Genomic DNA, 20512 nt, shown 5'->3' with positions numbered 1-20512 from the left:
AATTATTGTGGTTCACTAGACTTCGATAGAACTATTTAAATTTTGGAAAGTTCAATCTTTTCACATTTTTTCCAAAAGATATTATACAAATCAGCAGCGAAGTAAAGCTTACGATTCCAATTCAGGGGGATATATTTTATTGGTCCATCGCTCAGAGTGATAAATCTCGAGCGTAGTGTAGCCACTATCGCATTTTCATGGAAGCCCTCGCGTCCCCGATTCCGGACAGTGATTCAGAGGCTCCCCTAAAAATTTTGAGTAGACCATAAAGCGGAGAGAAGGTTCGCCGAAAACGAGCCCGCGAAGTGTCCAGTCGAGTGAGGAGGGTTCACGAGGATCGCAAGAGGGTCGAAATGTATCAGGGTTGAGAGCGAGGAGGCGGGTATATGTACCGGAAGTTGCTGACCCGGAAGCTGGAACCGGGCCAATGGCGGAAGCCCGGCCGCAGTTTGCGGACCTGCGAACCTCTCACGGTATCGCGGTTATTTACCAAACGAAGAAAAGAATTGCGACCGAAAGGTGTATTAACATCGGCCGCACACGGGATTCGAACCAGGTCCTTGCAACATTATCCCTCCAGTGCGGTGGTGGAACCGTGCAGCACCCTGAAAGCCTTTAACGTATTCGTTTTTCGACTTTTTACGAGTTCCACGAGTTTCCACTGATAGCTCACTATTCAGAAGATGCAAATGAATCGTCGCATAAACTCTCCAGAAAAAATATGATACTGCATTCACGACAAACTAGCCGAAAGAATAGAAATGCTAGTCGTTTTCTATCTAAAATCTACGGGAAATGATGTCAAGAAACAATCTATCTGCACATGCTGTTGGATACACCGCAATTTTCTTGAAATTTTGCAAGTTTAACACAGACTTTTAGCAGTTTTTTAAACAGATTCTTAAGGATAAAAAGCTTTATTTAAGAAAAATCATCGCTCTATCTCATTTCTATCGAAAGTTCTTTGATTTTGACACGAAATTCGTCGGTGTACCCCACTGTACGCCGCAAACCGACGAAATATGTGTCAAAATCAAAGAACTTTCGATAGAAATGAGGTAGAGCGATGAATTTTTTTTTAAATTAAAGCTGAAACTTTGCAGAATATGGAAAAAATAGGGAGATTATGGTACGAACGTATTTTAACCTTGAGAAAATTCGTTAAACATGTAGAATTTCAAGAAATCGATTTTGCAATGTCCTGAGGTCGTAGACAAATTTTGAAACCAGATTTGAAATCGGCGTGAAAAAATCTACGAGAAATGATGTGTCGCATGTCAAAAAAAAAATTTTTCCGCGCGTGGTATTGGAAGAACCACAATTTTCTTGAAGTTGTGCAAGTTTAACGAATTCTTTCAAGGTTAAAAAACGTTCGCACCACAATCTCCATAATTATCCTATATTCTGCAAAGTTTCAGCTTTCATTCAAAAAAATTATCATCGCCCTATCTCATTTCTATCGAAAGTTCTTTGATTTTGACACAGATTTCGTTGGTTTAGCCCACTGTGGGCCGTCTCTGACGTTTATTTAGAAACAGGAAACGCGAACCGGTGAACTGTGAACGCTATTGCCGAGTATCGAAGCCGGCCTCGTTATTTCCTGAGGAAGTGGTGAGGTAAATCTTACGTAATAAGCAACATTTACTGTGGTGAAGATAATGTAATTTTTGTATCTGGTCTTGCATATAAGCAATGATCTCAAATAATTGGTTTCTAAAATTTGTTAAGTATCATACATTAAATACAGATGCGAATGAATTATATCGAACGATTGTTACGTTTGTTCGGTCACGAGTGGTTGCGGAATCGCACAGCGTTCTCGGTTATGCTTCTTTCCGCATGAAGGGCAACTCCATGGCCGAATGCATAGTTTGTTTGATAACTTTATGACTCATGGATCTCCGGTTGTCTGGCTGGCAAACGACCACAATGGAGTCGCCGTGAACATCAAAAGCGGCGCCATCCAATTTGCCGGCCAAATCGTGAACGACTTGTTTCGTTAACCCAGTTACGTACCGGTGTGGGACGGATGATCAAAGAAACGGCTGTGTTAAACATTCTCTTACATTCGTTTCGCGGATTGTCCGCTAACTCTTTCGGAAATGATGATCTCGCATTAATAACGACCCACTTCGTGTGAAACTTCAAAATTTCATAGGCCTTTAAATCTTCTGCTCGGTGACACGAAATAACGAAGTGTTCGTGTAAGAATCATTCACTTCACTTCTCGTATTTGTTGAACAGATGTTAGAGTCGTGTGGAATTCTATTTTGAATAAAATGACTCAAGAAAAGAAAATGACGTTGAGTTATGCAACTGTGAACGCATAATTTTTCTCTATTGTATGTTAAATGTCTAGCACGTGCGAGATTGTGTTAAAAAATGAATTATATTAGGTCCTATTCGTCTTTATATTATTTATTTACTCTTCAAGTTGTTGCAGACTTTCATAGGTTAAAATACATGAAAATTTCATTGTCTCAAAATCCTAAAAAGCTGTTGCAGTCATTTCCAAAAAGCAGACGCTGTCCAAACATCGAAACTTCAGAGCTTAGGGCCAGTAATTATCGAAACGCCGCGCCGGGTAACTCAATTAGGCGTTCCAGGTGGGAACGAGGAAAAAGTGGACGATACATCGAAAGGGAGGGTTCGCGAAGGGCGCAAGGGGTTGGAATCGATTTCCGATCGAAGGGCAGGCAGCGTGGCGTTATTCCGTTGGAATCGTCGGCGTCGGCAGCGGCTATCGTAGCGTTTCAATCAGCCCTGAAATTCGACAGCGGGCCGCGTGGCACGCGCGCGATTAAATAAATTACAGAGTCTCGCGGGGTCCGGCTCGTGGGAGAGACAGCCAGCCGGCTGCATAATCTGTCATTGTGTCAGGCGCAGGACGTTTTCACGCTGCGGTGTGCGGGCGCCGAGTTTGTGCGTGCGTGGGTGTGCACGCGGTCGACGACAGGCCTGCTCGCGTTGGATAATGAGTATTCGCGCTAGGACACACGGAACCGAGACCGCCATAACCTAATTTCGCTGCGGCTGCCATCACGGCCCCTTCGAGGCCGACCGAGAGCTGATCCACTCGTGGGCCACGTCTGATCTCTCACCTCTCTGGCCTCTGAATCGACGATTTGCGACCCCGAACCGTGATTTACAAAGGAAATCGTTCGCCACGCTTACCAGACACAATTCATCCTCCATTGTTTTCACCTGACATGAACTACGACGTGAAGTCTTGATAATTTCTAGTTCAAGAAACAATCGGCGGGATTTTTCAAAGCTTCTAAAGACGTCAGATTTTGTCCAGTTCACCCTTTTCACTCGGAGCTATTTGAACTCGAAAATTAAACATTTCTTCCTACCTAGAATAGTTTCATGAATGAAATTCCATGATATGAAATTGATGTAACACCTCCTCCAATACTTAAGTGTTTAGTAATTGATTAGATACCAACATATTGAATAATCTAAACATTCTAAACAATATTTTGAATAATGGTATAGCAATTTTTAGTGGCGACTCTGAGTCACCACTGGAGTGCTAAGGGTTAAAGACCCCATGCTCGCAGAATTTATATTTTTTTCGCAGTCTACAGATCGCAGATGTTATACAGTCAAACATAAAATCGCCGAACTCGCCCGTAGTCGTCAACACTAGATTTTTTCGGTCGTTAAACGTGATCAAAAGGGCCGGAGCGGGTTTTCGAAAATCGAGGAACAAGTGGACGCGAACCATGTCGTCGTTTCCGGCGTTCCCGGCTCAGTGATCGTCGAAAAAAGGAACCTGGAAAGGAACAGGGGTTGCGAGGGGGTGATAAGTGGTTGTCGGACGACAATGAAATATCGTCGATACACCGCGGCCAATAATCGCGGGGACATGCTAGCTCTACGAACGTTCCGACATTGATTTATCGGCCCAGGGATATATCTACGTATATCTAGTATTTCTTTCACGCATTTGACGAATCCCCCTTGATCTTTCTTCGTCGCGAACGACAAACTGTCCGAACAGCTCGGATCTATCGGCGTCACGTTCTGATTAGCTCGATCGCGTTCGAAATCGTCTAAGAGAATCGCCGGCGGCCATATTTTAGCGGTAACATTTACGTAACCCCGTTTCGTTATGATGATTTATCCTCGGGCGATGGGCCTGTCGATGCTAGACTCCGCTGATTTATCGATCAGCCACGCAGCATCGAACCACGAGCTACTATGTCGATGATTCTGACAGAACTCCACTATTATTTTATGATTTTTCGAGAATTTTCAGCTATTCGGTTCATTCGATCGACCACGTTGGAACTGTATGCGAGATTGTACTTGTTCAGATTTCGTACAATTTTCGTGATCCTTTTGTCTTTTATTTAAATTGTACTTCAAAAGACAGCTCCTCTAATTTTAAACAAATTCGCTGTTATCATCCTTAGATTTATGATAGCGCTTAAGCCGCACACAGCAACATTCTCAAACCTTTGTGTGGATTGATTTGCTCCATTTGGATCTAAACACTCAGTATGCAGAAACAAAACCTTAACATTCAAGTTGTTTATAAAAAAAGAAAAACGAATCGTTTCTTTGCGACACGAATATTGATTTATTGTATTAGGCCAGCGTATTTTGCACTCTTTCGATAAACGTCGCTCAGTTCAGTCGTGCATTTGTATGATGTTATCATAATGATTGTGTTCTTAATAAATTTTGTTTCGCCAATGATCTTTGCATGGTTTAAGATCTTCTACCACGATATTATATTAGAAATCTCCCACACTTTGCACGGAATAAAGATAGCGTAACGTATTCGGTTGCAAATTGCAGGGAGATTAATGGTTTATTTTATTTCGTTAGTGCACTGTTTCGGAATGATTTATAGTGAGAGGGACAGCCTTGAGCAGCTGATACGTTTTCTGTCCGTACGCGTTGGCGTACACTGTTGGATCCACGGTTCCCGAACCGCTCTACGTACAGTGTAGCGCCGTTGCAAAAGTCACTTGACGAGGTATCGCATTATGTCGTTCAACGTAATTAGCGACAGTTCGTCATTAATCCTGCCTTGCGCCATATTCGGCTGCTGACGCAAATGCACGGCGTGCCGTCAGCTCGGTGCACGAAAACATTCAGCCGGGAATGATCGCGTCACCGCGTCCGGATAACTGCGAGTAACACGATCATGCCGCCACGGTAAACTAGATCGTTTCGGGCCGACACTATCGCTCCTGTAATTTCGTTCGCCAAAACCGACGCTTACTTCCAACGCCCGCTTGTTACCGATGCATTGTTCCATGTTCTACTCGAAAATCCAGATCCGTTTACTGCAGAAAATCCTTGATTTGTGAAATTCAAGCACTTTTTTCAACAGCGTACAGGATACTCCTAATATTCGCCACAGGCTCTAATTAAATTCATCGATTATCCCAGTAAAATGTTCATATCTCAAGTACCAAAAGTAATTTTTTGTTCAAATGTTGGTAGACTTAACAATAATGGAAGTATGGTCTAAGTGAAAATTTAAAAAAATGAGTTTATCTTAAACTAAATTAATTCAATATAATTTTTACGATATCGTGAAAAATGAATCGTTAGGTAATGCTTGTTATTTCAAACTTATATGGAATTCATTTAGGAATTCATTAATATACTTTTCCTTGGAATATCTCGAAACAAGAAATATATCGCTTAGACCACTTTCATAATTACGGGCACAACTGTATGTTGATACTAAACGCTATGATCTTAAAAACACACAGACCGGTATCAGAGGCATTTTAATGATACCAATTATGTTCTCCGATTTGTGAGATAAGATGGAAAGCACGAAGTATAGATGGAAGGCATTAATTTGCATTCAGCAGCCGGAGGAATTTATTATTCAGTGTGCGATCGGATAAAACAATTGCCCGATAGTTCCCTGAGGGTTCTTTCAGCTTTCTGCGGTTACACTTCGAGGAATCCTGCAATTATTAGTTTTGGGCGATGACCGCCTAATGATAGCCACGGATGGTGACGTTGATTACAGAGTTCGTCGAAGTAACGGAGTAACTAACTTGGCGCGGGGTTGATTAGAGGGGCAGCCCGATGGGGCGACGCGATAATAACGCGAATACTAATGACGATCGTCCCCCTTGTCTTGTACCAGTCATTGTAAGCTGATATCATCTCGGGAAACGGCGCACGGCAGACATAGAATCGAACGTCGATTACCTTCGACGGTGTTCTTCTGCGACAACCGGCCAAACAAACTCGATCCTCGATGGGACTGGCCACTCATTATTCTGCAATTGTACCCCATCGCTAAATACCGTCTTCTCCTCCTGCGCTTTTAACCCTCATCTGTCCCTTGTGTTAATGTGACACAGTTTTCCCGAAATAAGTTCTGTTATTTTGTAAGTACACTGACTCCCATTAATATTCGGACGCTCTAAAAACAGCAATATCTTTTTTAAATGTTGGACTATGCGATTCAAACTTTTTTGCGAAGCTAGAGCAATTACTTTACTACAGGATGTGAAAAGAAATTTTTTTCGAAAATTGCAATTGGTCGGAATTGTAGAGAAGATACTAAAAGTTGCATTTCACAACTTTTTTATGTGAGCCCCTATATTGAAAATTTAAAATATACGTTTTGTGGATCTGTTTCAATTAAACATATCCTGAAAATTCCGTCAAAGTCGGTCGACGTTGCAATGAGCTACAAACGTTTAAACATGGTAAAAAGTGCAGATTTTCACAATTTTCGGCCTATAACGCAGTAAATCTAAGAATTCTTACATCTTTTAATGTCTGTCGTTTTTTTCTGCATCAACCGATTTAAATAAAAATTCCGTAATCTATAATAATTGATACAGGTCTACAAAACGTATTTTTTAAATTTTCAATATAGGCCCACATAAAAAAGTTGTAGAATGCAACTTCTAGTATTTTCTCTGCAATCCCGACCAATTGCAATTTTTTGAAAAAATTCTTTTCACATCCTGTAGTAAACTAATTACTGTAGCTTCTCAAAAAAGTTCAAATCGTATAGTCCAATATTAAAAAAGCTATCGGTATTTCGAGAGCTTCCAAATATTAGTGGGAGTCACTGTGAATGCCTCTTCAGGTATGTTATAATTAGACTGCGGTATTTATGCATTTATACCAAAAATGAGAATGTGCAATTTAAACAGTAGACAGGTTAAAAGGATTTAAAAATATCAACGTACTCGTTTCAGCTGATTATAATATCATTAGAGAAAAAATTACAGTTCTATTTGGCTCCTATGTTGTACAATTTATGAAGACAATTTTTATTTTGCATAAAGATCTGCAGGCAAGTTATAATATATGCTTCAGGAGTCAACGTAATAGTTGGTGAAAAAGTTGTAATAGTTTTCGATTATTAATGGGGTTACACTAGGCAAAATATTTCCAGATTAAAACGAAGCTAAAAATGACTAAGAAGCTGTACTACAGTGAATAAAATCGTTGACAGAGTCCCACGTTCATCGAAGGGAACGCAGCGCCCCGAGAAATAAATGAGGTAAAGGCGATTTTGAAATTCTGAGGCTGTACTGGAGTTCCTTGGCAGCTAGTCTGACAGTAGTCGGTGACGTCGACGTGTCAGGAAACATTGACTGACTAGTCGTTCTACGCGAGCGAACGAACACGTAACATCCTCTGAAGCACGTGCCGAGTCACGAAGAGCAGAGCTATTTCGAGAGGGACGATAATAATAAATTAAATTATAGATAAATAAATTTGTATGAGCATTTTATATCAGACAAATTTGTGATCACTTTGAGAGAAACATGACAGTGTGGTGCACGAGACAAGGGATCGGTACGCCATTTAATCCCGGCGAACGAAATGGGACGTCGTCGAAGTTGTTTCGGGGCTGTCCCCGGATAGTGCAATGGCGCATGTAATTTCCCATAGAGATTAACATGCAAAACTACGCCGAGTAACCGGCCGTCGCCTAGATAAGCAGATACATACATTAAAATGCTAATTATTTCGGGGCCGTGTCGGAAGTCCGACGATAAAAGTAACAAATGCCACCCCTGCTGCCGCCACCGCGTCGACCCTCATTAGAACATGGATGATGCTCTGTTTTGCTCGCGTCCGAACCCCCCTCGTACACCACCCATATCCCATCCCGCCATGCCACCATTCCTCGCGTGTCCGCTTTGTACTTTTGAAGCCGGCGAACGATAAAATCAGTTCACCTGCTTGTCATTTTCAACAAGCGATCCGGATTTAATTAACTTTATCACGATGCTCGGGGAAATACGAAAAATGTCGCACCGGAGACAAACTGTGCAATTGTTTCGTGGAACGCTAGGCACAGAAATGAATTCGCTGCGATTTTAGTGTAACATATGCAATAAATAAAACATTTCTTATGCAGGAAGATTTCGAGTGTTTTCTTTGTAATTTTTAAAATTGGAATAAATTAATTTCTCCTCCGAGAATTAAAGTTATTTGTATATCGTCGTTTCTCCCACTTCATATTCTACTATGGTGCCAGGCGATACGAAATTGTTCAACCGTGTTTAATTAAACAGTGGTTATTTGGGAATTATTCTACCGAAATTTCCACCAGAGGTAGTTACGCCTCGTGCTAGCTGAATTTTCAGAATTTAAAGTCATTTAGGTATTATTCTAGTACCATTGCTGTTGATAAAACGCCGAGTTCATTTTCTCACGGTTTCCGTAGACAGAATTCGCGAAACTCGAAACGTTCTATTTTCCTTCGAAATTGGAATTTCTCGCTCTTGAGGGAAAACGAGGGTTTTTCTTTCGCGTTTAATTCGTCCAGATTTTTTAGGGCCGTGCGAGGAAAACGCGAGAACTGTTTTCGAGCGAGGAAATTGCTTTCCATTCACTCTGAAAAACTGCGACTACAGGCGTCAAATATTATGAATCGCTGTATAATTTGATTAACTACTTGAAAATCTCCTAAGCAGTAACGTTAAAATACTGTTTTACAGCGAGATGAAATACAGTTGGAAAATCCCCGTGGAGGTAGAAATATAATTCGAAAAATTGTGGTATCCGAGTTACTGCTGCGCTATGAGCGTTGTGTAAATTCATACGTTCCTGAAGCATGCACGGATACGTGCCAAAAGCAGCTAGCCGAATTATTATTACTGCTGGCACCTTGCATAACAATCGATGCAACCTTCATAAATTCTCGCCGCGTGCAAATTCGATGGTGTATTCATTCACACGAGTCGCCGCGCGAAATCAATTCTCCAAAGGAACTTTTAATTAATTCCTGTGTAAACTGGACATCGCTGTAAAATATAATTCAACGCGAATTAAAACTTCGATCGTTATTATCGAAGGCATGACAATATGTTTGAGCTTGCACGTGGGCTGGAAGAACCTTTTAAAGGTTGAAGAAAGAAATTTTCTGCTTCCTCAGGTCATTCGAAGTAACATTTTCTTTGCGAAAATGGTCTCCGCAGCTTTGTTAAGGAGTTACTAACGAAAAACGAGGACATTCAGAGCGCAGCTTTGCGGAAGGATTGATTGGTCCGTGTTTTTCAAAGGGAAAAATTACTTCGAATGACCTGAGGAATCACGTACAACATTTTCTGGGACAGCTTGCATAATTATATTGTATCATATTATGTTAAAATGGACGTCGAGTAAAATAAGAAATAATTGTTTGCTCCGAATACGGTGTTTCTATGACGCGACAAATAATCGGACGAGGATTCCAGTGGTCGTGCAGAAGAGTTTCTTCTTAGCCGACCTGGAATTTCCGCATGGATAGAATCGTTATCGCGGCATATTTACGTCTCCGGTTCCGCGAAAGCATAACGGCCACCTTCAAAGCGCACTAACGAGTTTGCACCAGCCGCGATAATTGCCCGCGGCGTCACCGTTGTTGCCTCCTCCGGTTGTGCCGGCATTGTTGCCTCTGATCGACGCTTAAAAAGCTCGAGCAACCCGCAGCGTCGCGACGCGTCCCGCTTCAACAATTATTCCGCGTACAATCGGGACCCCCGTCTTCTTTTCTCGTCCTGGAAACCGTCTGCACCGACGACGACGGCTTCAGAAAATATACATCGCGCCACCGAACTTGCGATGCAGCACCACCAGGGGTGAATGCACTCGTGGAAACAGGAGAATCTGAATTAGTTCAAAACTGTGTTCGGCATCGGTAGACTGTGGGTTTTTTTTGCAAAATTAAAATGTTCTACGTAGGAACAAAATTATAAAGAATTAGTTACGATCATCCCCAACCCTCGTCAAAGGGTTAAAAGGAACGAGCATGAGAACGAGACATCGCAGACATTCGCAGAGTCCAACTGGAAGTCTATCCGGCATATTTACAGCCGGTGGGCGTGTTTATGGTGGTTACGGTTTCTCCGATCGTTTGCACGCGTAATTATGTTTGGCTTGGATTAATACTCTCTCACCCCTCGTCGCCGCTCCCCCCTTTCCTGTTACCGTCGTTTTGCTCCCTCTAAAAGAAGCTGTAGGCACCGGCACGCGCAAACAGTTTCTTAAAACGATCTCGCGAGGCGGAAGCCAACTGGTCACGGTTCGTTAATCTCTGCACACAACGAGGTCCTCGACGTTCTATTCAGGATTCGAGAGCGAAGGATCTGAAAGGATCCAGCTCATCTGCCCGTGATTAAGTATTCCGATATTCGAGGCGATACGCTGGTGGACGATGATCAACGATCATCGATCCGATTTCAAGGTAAAAAGGAACGAGATGAAATTCATGGATTCGAATCGCTCGCTGGCTTATTGCGTTCCTGCATCGAATGTGTCCTTGTGTATGTAGTCTTGTATGTACCACTTGTAGATACTGGTATGCAGCATTTCATTGACATTTAAATTTCTTTTCTTTTTGTTGTTCGATTTGTTAATCAATTTATTTGATAATGTAGCGGAGATGAAATCTGTCTTGGGAATATAATTGTTCCGAGTTCGTGATAGTTGAAAGAAGGTGCAGCCGGTTTTTAACACACACACACACTTTCATGTATATAGCATAACTATGTAAGACTTATCATCTAGTATAATACAATTACATATACATAATAGTGCGTAGGAAGCACGAGGCCGACCATGCGACTATAAGCGACGCGTACGAACGGGACAATAAAGAAAAATGCGGGATCGGAAACGTAAGAAAAACCATCTGTAATAGATGTCGCTATTGATCCACTGCGTGCTTATTGTCGCGAGACTATGAACGGCACAATAATCTGTGCGAATTCATACGAAATATTCGCAATTATAGTAAGTTTTTAAAATAATTGAATAAAGTATGGCAAGATTTTTTAAAATAATTGTAATGAACTGAAAATAATAGGCCGACATTCTTAAATTTCATAATCTAATCGTGTCCAGCGAAGAACAGCTACGTAATCGTACAAAAGTTTTGTAAATCTTTTTTCTGCATGTACAGTGACTCCCATCAATATTCGGACGCTCTTAAAAAAAACGATAACTTTGATAAAATTGGATTATGCGATTTGGACTTTTCTAGGAAGCTAGAGCAATTACTTTACTACAGGATGTGAAAAGAAATTTTTTCAAAAATTGCATTTGGTCGGAATTGTAGAGAAAAAACTACAAGTTGCATTTTACAACATTTTTATGCTGGCCTATATCGAAATTTTAAAAAGTACGTTTTGTAGATCTGTTTTGTTTTGTAGATACGAAACGTGTTTTCTAAATTTTCCATATGAGCCCACATAAAAAATACAACTTTTAGTATTTTCTCTGCAATTCCAGTAACTTGCAGTTTTTTTCAAAAATTTTTGTCACGTTGTGTAGCAAACCAATTGTTCCGACTTCTCCAAAAATTTCAAGTCGTATATTCCAATATTATAAAAGTTATGGAGTTTTTAGCGAATATTAGTGGGAGTCACTGTATATTGGACGATACTTTTCACGAGTGAATTGTGTAATATGATTTTTTGGATTCGAAGTTTCAGCGACGTTTCTGTTAAACATAGAGGGTATCTGTAAATTGGAGGCGTTTCGTGGTACACGGACAGGCTTTTCGAAGGATACTATTCAAATTTGTGTGACCCAGTTCCCTTTTGAAGAACGAGGGGAGATTTTAAATATTTTTTCAGCGGCGTTAACAAGACGCGCCAACAAAGGGTGCAATCATTCCAGGCGCACGCAATCCGTGACCGTGCGAATAGGAGCGCAAGCAGACGAGCAAGAAGATCGCGAGGCAGCACGCCGAGTATTCGTGAATTAGCACACGAGAGTCGGCTTAATTTTTTAGCCGGCGTCGTCGACGTGCAAATATTTGCGGGAGCAACGGAGAGCTGCCCCGCGCTCTTCGCCTCTACGGTTTCGGACTCGTTCGCCGCCTCGTTCTGCATTCTATTTTGCATACGGTTTTGTTTTTCTCCCCGTCCTCGCTCTTCGATCTGCTTCGTTTTCGATAGCGATGTTGGTCTACGAATATTTTAGAATTCATTGAAATATTTATGTTCCTGAATAATTCCCTCCGGATTTCAATGTTTCGGGACGATTGCCGATCGGCGCGGCTGTGTTTTCTTTGTTGTCTGAAATGTTTCGGCGTATTTCCTGCGTTTAACCCTCATCCGTCCCTGGTTTCACGAACTGAATCTGTTCCTCGGTGTCAAATTGACATTGTTGTAAAATAATCGATGAAATAACAAGGTAAACAGTTATTTTTCCGATGTTTTTTTATTCAGATTGATTGTGATTCAGAGTCACCACTAAAAATTGCTGTACCACTGTTCGAAAAATTATTTACATGATTAAATATGTTGGTACCAAACCAATTACTAAACATTTAAGCATTTTATGAGCTATTATATTAATTTCATATCCATAATAGAATGAAGAAAAGCATATTAGAATGGAATTATTCTAGGCTGGAAGAAATGTTTAATTTTCAAGTTAAAATAGATCCGGGTGCAAACGATTAACATTTACACCTTTGGTTTTTCGGTTATGTGTGTCGCATTAAAAAAAGAAAATGAAAGTCACGAAGTTTCGGGAAAATTGACCTACAAATAACAGAACAGTACAACTTACTTCGGGAAAACTGTGTCAAATTGACACGAGGGACGGATGAGGATTAAGCGGAATTTCGACTTGTTTTTCGAAGTTGAAAATACTGATTCCATTGGACCAAATAACTGTCCATCAAACATTTAGGACCGGTATTTAAGTTTGTAGAGATTTGATTGTGGTATCGATTCAATTGACCGTAATCGTTTCTATAAAATCTGTTCCGTCCTTATTTTACCAGTGATTTCGCAGAAGATTGATTATCTGAAGCGTCTCCTACGCGTTGACGACTCGTCTCCTTGAGACGTAACTGAATGAAAAGTTGTCCTGGTTTAATTTCTATTGACACACCGATTGCAGATAGATAAGTTGTTATCACAGTTTCCTCGAGGCACACACGCGCACCCCACAATTTACTCAACTCTATTTTCAGAGCTTTCCTGTTACACTTACGGTGTTTGGACCGCATATACTAAAACTGAGTCGAGCCTTATCGCGGTGGTCTAACTCTTAACTATGTCAATGCTCATTTCGCCGAGTCATTTTCTGTTCTGGAAATCAGTCGTCAGGATCTTGAATCTCAAACTTCGAACGTATGACAGCGGAATTCTTCCGTAAAATATCCTGGTAAATCAAATTTAATACGATTATAGTTTCAGTTTTTCAGATAGCTCCAAATTGGTCATTTACAATTTCACAAATCAATTTATTCATTTCAGATCTCACAATTGGCTTTTGGAATTGCTACGTAATTTTGGTTTTGGATTTCTGGAGGTATGCCACTGATTTAATTTTAGCAATTAATCCTGAAGGACTTCCGGGATTAAAACATATTTGTGCACCCCATTGGGCTAACGGCTAGTTGTATACCTTTCAACTTTCGTTGCCTTCTGTATTTCGAGATTTTCTTACCGTTACAGATAACAGGGTTATAACTAATCTAATTTTAGCAATTAATCCTGATGGAATTCTGGGATAGAAACATATTCGTGCACCCCATTGGGCTAACGACTAGTTGTGTACCTTTCAACTTTTTATGCTTTCTGTATTTCGAGATATTTTTACCGTTAAAGTAGACAGAGGAATAATAATAATTTAATTTTAGAAATTATCCTGAAGGACTTTCGGGATAAGAACATATTCGTGCACTCTTTTGGACTACCGGCTACCTGTGTACTGTGTACCAAATTCCAGCTTTCCATGTCTTCTGTGTTTCGAGACTTTTTTACCGTTACAGAGGACAGAGGAACTGGCAATTATAATACATATACAATATATGTGTATAGATTCTATATAAAAATACCGGTTAGCAGAAAGTCCTGTGGCCTATTACAAGCCACAGGATGGTGAATAACGAGGTAAAATACATATATGCAGGATTACATATGTACTTTATTCCTCAACGTTCGGTGACAAGTGTAATAAAGAGGTTGGATTAACGATTAACCGGCGACTCGCAATAATTCTCGATTGACGCGCGACATTAATTACAGTGGATAATTAGAGACGACGGATCGTCGATCGTCACGATCGACACACGGGATACTTTCGCGCGGCCATGGTGGCGGGTAATTGAAAGGTGCCTTCGCGATTAGCGTGCCGATCCGAATTGAAACGGACGCTGAGAAAATTCCGTTCCTCGTTAGCGTTCGTTATCGTCGCGCAATTACGTGACCGTGTGACGCGAGATTTATGTAAGGATCTGTCGGTGACGTCAGAGAAACTCGCTCGCGAGTCGAAGGGTGGCTTTCACGGTCCGGAACAAACCTAATGGTTGACTAAAAAGGTCTACGTTTGTGGCAGATTATTTATTTCAAACCGAGACGAATAAAATATCTCATTACTTAACAAAATTATGACAAAAATGGGTAGTTGTAATTTGAAGCAGTGGACAAAACAATTGAAGAAAGAAAACATGTCTAAAGTGGGGTCGGTACAGACAATTTTTATTTTCCATAAAGATTCGCAGTCCTCTTTTTTTGTATTTTTAAATTTATTTATTTATACAGGTCGCATCAACATCTAGGTCATTAGCGACCAGAAGAGTTAGTATTTACATAGGATTACAATTCTTCTTAAATATTTTTTCTTCTCAAATTACGCAAGAATTTATTGTGTTCATCCACAAATGGTACAGCCATAATTACAGGGTGTGGTAAATAGTAGTGATGGGCGCGATACCAGTTTTTCTCATGAGTTTTAAACAATTTGATGCCCAAGTAATTGTTTGGAAGGTACGATACGTATCACAAGCTTAAGTGCTTGGTATTGACATTTGATACGAGTATTACTAAAATGAGCACTGGCTGGTACTGGTATCATAAGCATCGAAACAATAATAAATACATACTGTAGGTATCGAGAAGTATCGATTCCCAAATGATTCCTCCAAAAGTCTCGATGCTTTGAATATGACCGTGAGTCGGACTTGACAGTGTAAATAGACCTCCTCGACTCCTCGGAACACAGAATTTTCTATGCGAAGTCCCGATCACCACTGAACCTGCATCGTACCATCTGGCGATCACGAGTCGCGAGTTTTCCGGCGTGACCAACCGCAGAAGGCAAATTTCGCTGAAACAATGGCGCGTAGTTTTCCCGCGGGAATAATCGAACGGCCAGCTCGATCTTCACGCGCCGTAAGAAACAAATATTTGAGGAGGAACGAGAACGCGTATCGAAATTCCCGTCCGAGCGTCCCCTTTCGACCACTTAAATCCGCTCGGGATCCGTGATCCTCTAAAAATTTCAGAAAGAAGCGCGCCCGCGGATCGCGTGCGGTCCCACCGACATGTTTACATTCTCTGGCAGAAATTGAATTGAAATCTCAGTCGGCACGTAGTGCGTGGGTGGGCTCTGTGGAGCGGTCGCGTGGCTTTCCACCCCTGTATTTCTTTCCGCCCCTTCGACCCAACCCCCAAAGACACTCGGGGACCATTCCTCGCGACCCGATTGATATCGCGTTTTCAAACGACCTGAAAGCACAGCTTCTCTCTCTTCCGTCTTTTCCCCTCGTTCCTCTACCTGCTCTGTTTCCCCGCGTCTTTCAACCCCCATCCCCCTTCCTCTGTCCCGATACCGCTTGCACGAGCTTCTATTACATTCGGTAGATTGCTTCCTGAAAGACGAAGCCTTCGTTTCTCGGGCCGGATAGAAGGCGCTAAGGGAAACGAAGCGGAGCGAAGAGGTTCGAGCTTGAGAGGCCAGGCTTGTTTCTTTACTTTTAGCGCGAATTCAATTTCCAGGGCGTCTTTGGTTAATTGCGATCGCACCTGCAAGCGAAAGACCACCTTACGAACGGCCCCAGAACCAACCGCCGACTTCCCGACACCGGGACCAACCCCTAACCCTCAGGCTAAGGGTGGTTTTTGTTGCCGTCTTTGATTTATATACCGGGAAATCGCGACGCGAGAAGGATAATTTCACCCTGCGTACTACGCGAAGGGATCTCTCGTTCTCAGGCTGATTTAGTGCGCTTGTTCTACGTTTCGAACGAGGTCCGCTATCCCCTATTGTTATAGGGGTGGGCGGATTTTCTCTCGTAGAAACTGGAGGTAGGTTTTTCCTACAGTTTGTGGACGTTACAATGGTTATAACGGGTGACATTTGAATCAGGAATATGTCGCAAATATATTAAATTATCATGATCAAGTGTGCTGGAACAGTACGACAGACGAAGTCTCATTTCATTTTCAGAAATTGTAGATTGAATGCGGGTTCGAAATTTCGTTAATAGATTCATCGAATGCTCTCAGCATTCATGGCCAGTTCAACGATCCTCTTTTCATACCGATCGAGCAAATATTACTCGCTACGCGGTTGTCACGCGCCTGTATTCGCCACGTTAGGACTTGTGTGCTCACCTTGACACACTGTTGTCCTGATTCGTACCGTAGTCATGCGCGTGCCAGACTCCAGACAACAGTCGGCCGATAATAAAAATCGAGGCTAGGTGGTCTAATTACGGCACACGCATCGCGCAAGATACCGCGAAATTACAAAACGATTACACGATCGCAGCCGACGACGCTCCTTGTAACGTTGTACGAGACATCTGTGACACTAGCTTACTATTATTATTTTTATTGTTACCGTTGCTGGTGTAATCTCCTCTTTATGCTGCTGTGTATTTCAAAGCAAACACGGAACGTGCATTATTATAGAATTTAGACCGTTGAAACCAGAGTTATCAACATGGCAAGAAATCAGACAACATAGTCCACAGATTTAGAAACGTTAGGTATGCTAAAAAAAATTGTTTAGTGATTTATGGATAGCAATTATTTGATCACGGCTGAAAATCGATATGAGTTGATCTCCCCCCTTAAAAAGAAACACATCATTTCGGTTTATGTATGATATACTCCAAAGTTCGATTTCTTCTCGCAACGTTTCCGGATGCTCGGGCAAACATTAAAACGATGAAACCATAAAGCGTTATACTTGAATAAATATCCTTGATCCGTTATCCTACGGTTTCAGCTTCCTCTTAAGCGTTCACGGTTCCGGGTGTAAGCAAAAGTCTCGGCGATCTTCTTAGCAGGGAGCTTATTTCCTAAAAGGCAGCCGGGTCAAAGGAAGCGGTGAATATATAACAGCCGGAGGGAGAAGTGTTTCGTAATGTTTATACATTATGTATCAGGGGCTGAATGCGAGCGATATAATGGATCGCAGGATCGTATTCGTCGTCTCATTAGAACCACTGTTGCTTCTCGATGCATAATGCGATGTTACGCGATAATGATCCACGAAGATCGCGTGGATCCCGTGATTTATTGCAGACGCGTTCGACCTCTTCTCTCGCAGCTGAAATTTCTATTATCCAACCTCCTCTGGAACCCGGCTGTCCACGAGCAAACGTTCTCGAACGTAAATACCACATTCTACACTGAACATAAAATTTGTTCTCCGACGAAACAATTAAGTTTTGTCTTTGATTCAGTATTTTACGAGACGTCAAAAATTACCATGTGATTTTTATCACATTCGTATTTTCGAAATACAAGGTTTTCAATGTTGATGACGTTTTTACTACATTACTTATCGAAACGGGAGTTCGGATAGCTGACGTAAATTCATCCATCATTCTATACAATATACTACTTGGTTTTCAAAGAATAACCACAGTGCATAAAGATTACGTAAAGACGTAAATTCATTCAACATTTTATATACGTGTACAGGCAGAATGAAAGACAATCATGATTCATAAAATAATATATTGCAATGCTTTAGCAGTTGGCGTGAAAGTCACATTATAATTTTACATACATTTTCAGCCACAAGAAACATTTTTATTTACATAAAGTGACAATTTTTCATCTGATATGCAGAATTTGAAAGCGATCATTTCTCGAACTTAGCGAGCAGATTAATTAAGTAATGAAGCAGTGGAAAGAGGAAACGTCTCCCGTGAAAAAGCGAAGGCGGAATTGAAACGCGTCTTCTCGTTAGTGCCATAAAAGACAACGATCGCTGAAGAGTCGCTGAAACAAGCATCCCGGATAATTTCGTTGAAATACCCGATTTTATGATATCCGTGCCGCATTCCGGCGTCGCTCAATTATCAGCCCGATCGTAAATAAACTTGTTAATAAGACCGACGCGACGTGTCTCGCGGAAAGTAAAACGCGAATGCAAATAAAATTCAAGGGTTGTTGTGTAACGTTCCGCCGCCAGGCTGACGAATTAATTTAATTAATCGAACTCCCCGGTGTTTTCGAGCGTCGAGACGATTTTTCCCGCGTGTCGTGTTTCGGTGTTTACGATCAAATGAAAACGCTGAGTTGCGGGGCAACAGGATTTGTACGGGGTGGACGAAAAATATGCAATCTTCGATTAGAATGAAAATCGGAAAACCTGCGGTTGAAATATTATTCATTAGATTATTATAAAAGATATTAAAGGGATATCGTCGGGATTTATCCGCCACATTACTCTGCGATGAACGAATGTTTTCAGTTTGAATATACAGGGTGGGGCGTTACAAACAGGTTACCCGAATAACGCTTGCTCTTGAAGATAAGACATATTGTGACATATAATTTCTTCGTCTATCACTTTTCTCTATTTTTACTTAGTAAAAAGCAGTCACTTGTCCCAGTTCCCAGAACCACCCCGTATATTTTATAATATAGAAAAACTTAGATTTCTATTCAGAACGAATGTTTCGTTCAACATATTATAGAACAGAAAGAATCGATTAATCGTTAATTTTTCAGGGAACTATTTGACAAAGATTGCTAAACAAAGGGGCGCGGATTGAAGCCTGAGAACCGCGGTAAATACATTCTTTCCACCGTGTACAACCCGGGAACCGCTACATCCTGCGAATTATCTCGCGCGACGTTTCTCTGAAATTACGTCGGTGTCAAGCATAAATAAAAGACTCGGCCCTGAGTGGATATTATGCAACGGCGGTGTTTTGCGGTGTATCCCTACCCCGCGTTGACGGGGATCCTGTTCCTTCGTTGCTGCCTGTATTTTTATTCGCCGGTCGCTCCTCCCATAGCGTTCCAGGCGCTTCGGCGAAACAATGGGACGTGATTTTAGCTGCGGGGCTTCGGCACGGATGCAACGACCGCCGGAAAATTGAAAATTGATCAGCGCGATATCGGTAAGTAGCAGCTCCGCGTTTCGCGCCGTGGAAATCGGCCCGGAATATACCGAGCTGGAAAATATTATCCTTCCGCGGCGAGCAGACTGCGCAATTTTACTAGAAAAATATCCAACAAATATTCTTTTCCGACAAACACCCTTCAAACTGCAATTACGGAGTTGTTGGTATTACGGATCCCTTCATACGCAGTAGCCCTTAATCCTTAACCCTTAAGTGGACCTCCGAAATATTCACGAAAAAGAATGCTATCATTCAATCAATTAAATTCAATTAAGTCGATCACGAAAATATTATTGGCACACAATTTTGGATTCTAAGCTGTGCTTTTTGAATGGATATGCAATTCTTAGATTGCGGATTTTATGCATTTATGACAAAAATGGGTACGTACAATTTAAAGCAGTGGAGGTATTTAAAAAATTTAAGGCCACCAGTGTATTAGTTTCTTAATAAGATTATTAAAAGAAGAATGAAATTGTCATTTCGCTCCTGTGTCTTGCAATCAATGCAAACATTTTTTATGTTTTTTATCTAGCAATCATGTACAAAACTGAGTTGAATTATGTTGAAGTAAAGTATAAACTATATATTCCTAGTAAACGACTTGTTTCTTATTAATAAATGCGTTAGTATAAAAGAAAAATTGAAAAAACGCAGAATTTTATGTCGGACTTTATGAGGGATATTCGTTTTTCTTAGATCGAATATTTACTGTACAACCATTTCGACCGAGAATTCAGTCATTGTTTGTTTCACGAATTCACTTACAGCATTAATAATGTAGTAAGACAATAAAAGTTTATTTCAATCTCGAACCAGTTACGTCATCAAACAGCAATAATTACCACTATGAATATGAATATTGGATATCGTTTACAGAGGTTTAGTATTGTCTAG

Source organism: Lasioglossum baleicum, chromosome 1 (genome assembly GCF_051020765.1).
Source record: "Lasioglossum baleicum chromosome 1, iyLasBale1, whole genome shotgun sequence".
Lineage (NCBI taxonomy): Eukaryota > Metazoa > Arthropoda > Insecta > Hymenoptera > Halictidae > Lasioglossum > Lasioglossum baleicum.
The sequence above is the reverse complement of the archived record's forward strand: the minus strand, read 5'-3'. Positions refer to the sequence as shown.